This window comes from Macaca mulatta, chromosome 11 (assembly GCF_049350105.2).
Source record: "Macaca mulatta isolate MMU2019108-1 chromosome 11, T2T-MMU8v2.0, whole genome shotgun sequence".
In the NCBI taxonomy this organism is placed as follows: Eukaryota; Metazoa; Chordata; class Mammalia; order Primates; family Cercopithecidae; genus Macaca; species Macaca mulatta.
Window position 1 is genome coordinate 22,412,021 of NC_133416.1, and position 2,985 is coordinate 22,415,005.

At 34.5% G+C, this 2,985-nt stretch overlaps 1 pseudogene; it reads right to left on the reverse strand.

Moving 5' to 3' along the window:
• Positions 1-2,130: 2,130 nt before the first annotated feature.
• On the reverse strand, positions 2,131-2,174 carry LOC114671177 (U7 small nuclear RNA; annotated as a pseudogene).
• Positions 2,175-2,985: the final 811 nt, after the last annotated feature.

Sequence of the window (2,985 nt, forward strand, 5' to 3'; positions counted from 1 at the left end):
TTATAAAATTTTAAATTATTTGTGGTCTTTGAGTTCTGAGAAATTTTTGCTTGCTCTAAAATCTCAGAGGTATTGCAGTAATATGTATGTTTTCATTGTTGATTTCCAACTTAATTCTATTGCAATCAGAGAGCATACTCTGTAGAATTTTGATTTTTTAAAATTTATTGAAACCTGTTTTATGGTTCTATGCTCTATATTGGTGAAAGATATGGTTTGGTTCTGTGTCCCCACTCAAATCTCGTATCAAATTGTAATTCCCAATGCTGGAAGAGGGACCTGGTGGGAGTTGATTGGATAATGGGGGTGGATTTTCCCCTTGCTGTTCTCATGATAGTGAGTGAGTTCTCATGAGATCTGGTTGTTTAAAAGGGTGTGGCACTTCCCCTTTTGCTTACTCTCTCCTGCTCTGTTATGGTGAGATGTGCCTGCTTCCCCTCTGCCTTCCGCCACGATGGTAAGTTTCCTGAGGCCTCCCCAGCCTTGCTTTCTATACAGCCTGTGGAACTGTGAGCCAATCAAACCTCTTCTCCTTATAAATTACCCAGTCTCAGGTAGTTCTTTATAGCAGTGTGGGAACAAACTAATACAATGAATATATCATCTACATATACACTTGAAAATCATGTGAAATCTGCAGTTGCTGATTTTGTTAATTATGTCATGGTGGTCCATGGTATTTTTTAGATTACGTTTTTACTGAGATTGTGTCTGGTTCTTTCATCAATTGCTGTGGGTGAGGTGGTAACATCTCCAACTTTGATTATAGAATTGTATAATCCTCCCTTTAATTTTGCCAATTTCTGCTTTCATATCTCATATATTTCAAATCTCTGGTAGTAGATTCATACATGTTTATAATTTTATGTCTTCCTTTATTATTTTTATTAACTCTGATAATACTATTTGCCTTGAAGTCTAACTTATCTGATATTAGTATGGGCACTTCAACCTTCTTATTCTTTTTGCTTGGTATATATATTTTTAATCCATTTTATTTCAACTTATGTCTTTCTTTATATATAAATTGTGTTTTTCTTGGGCAGCATATATTTGTCCTTGCTTTTTTAATCCATTCTGAGAACCTCTGCCTTCTATTTGAATTGCATAGTTAATATTTAATCAGATTGCTGATATGATTGGATTCATGTCTACCATAGCATTTTTTTTCTTCTGTTTGCTGCTGTTCTTTTTATTCCACTATTGTTCCTCTCCTACCTTTTAAAAAATTATTCAAATATTTCCAAAACTCTGTATGCTATGTTTTAGATGAGGTTTTTTTGGCCCCTCCCAAGTCTCATGTTGAAATTTGATCCCCAGTGTTGGAGGTGGGGCCTGATGGGAGGTATCTGAGTCATGGGGGCAGATCCCTTATTAACAGCTTGGTGCCATCCTCTTGATAATAAATTCTTACTCTATTAGTTTCTATAAAAGTTCCTTCTAGAGCTGGTTATTAAAAGTGAACGTAGCACCTTGCGCCTCTCGCTTCTTTTCTCTCGCCATATGATCAATATACAGGCTAGCTCCCCTTGGCCTTCTGCCTTGAGTGGATGCATGTTGGGGACCTCGCTGGAAGTTAAGCAGGTGCCAGCACCATGCTTCTTGTACAGCCTGCAGAAATGTGAGCTGAATATAAACCACTTTTCTTTACAGATTGCCCAGCCTCACATATTCCTTTATAGCAATACAAATGGACAGAGACAGTATATAAGGTATTTTGTGGCTTTTAAGCTATACCTCTTTGTATTATTTATGTTTAGTGATTTTCCTAGTGATTTTATAATATGTCCTTAACTTTCGCAGTCTATTTAGAATAAATATTTTATTGCTTTTTGTAAGATGTAGAACCCTGCAACTACACAGGTTCACTTACCCTCCTCTCCAGGCTGCTATTTTTATGCCATAAGTGTCATGTGTATCACATCACATACATCTAAATCCCTTAAGACAATGTTATAACTTTTGCTTTAAAGTCATATGCATTATTTATAAATAAGAAGAAAAAGTAGTCTTTTCTATTTACTGCCAATGCTTACTAATTCTTTGCTCTTCATTGTTTCCTCAAGATCCAGGATTTTTCTTTTTCTGTGAGGAGTTTTCTGGTGTAAAAAAAAAAAAAAAAAAAAAAAAATTGGAATACCTGACAGACAAATTCTAAAAGAGCTGTAACACTTATATAAGGCTTTATGTGATATCATTTCTCTCTCTAGCCTGAAGAAATTCCCTTAGTCATAGAATGGACAAATTTCTTAGGAGGGCTTTGTAGAAACTGGTACAACAAACAAATAACAGCACTTATTAAAAAATGGTAGGTTTATTACATAAGAATAATTACATATATTTTCATATATAAAACTCCAGAAAATTCAACAAATTTGGTTGTGTAGTTGTTCTGTCAAATTATATCCTTGTAAAATGGAGGACAGATTCTTATTAATCCTCTGCACAAAAACTACATTAACCATTAAAAGAAAAGAGACTTTATTTGTTTATGAATTCTGAGGGGTTAGTGAGAATAACGTATCATTTAAAGAGTGTTAATAAATGAAGGGATAGCAATGTATCAAGAAGAAAGAGACAATGCTTCGCTCATAAAACTTAAAACTATACCTAAAATTTTCCAAACAAATAATCACAATCAGTTTCTCTCATCAGTTCAAATCTGGTTTTCTGCTGCTTCTTGAATATACATGAGTCTGTTGCTTGAAGTATCAATGAGTAGAAGCACTTGGTATAATCCTTTCCATCAAGGCTCTGAGAACTTCCTTCTTTGTAGAAAGTCCAATTCATAGAACTTTTAGGAGAGATAAGGAAGAGAAAAATAAATTACCCATTGATGAGAAGACAGCCCAGGTCTCAAAAGGCTGTTTTATCTTGCAAAAGTGAGACAGACAAAAAACCAAAACAAACCCAATCACAAACAAGTAAGATACCGTTAAAAAGATGATCTATCATTCCTCACTTGTCAGAGAATAAATCTTGATC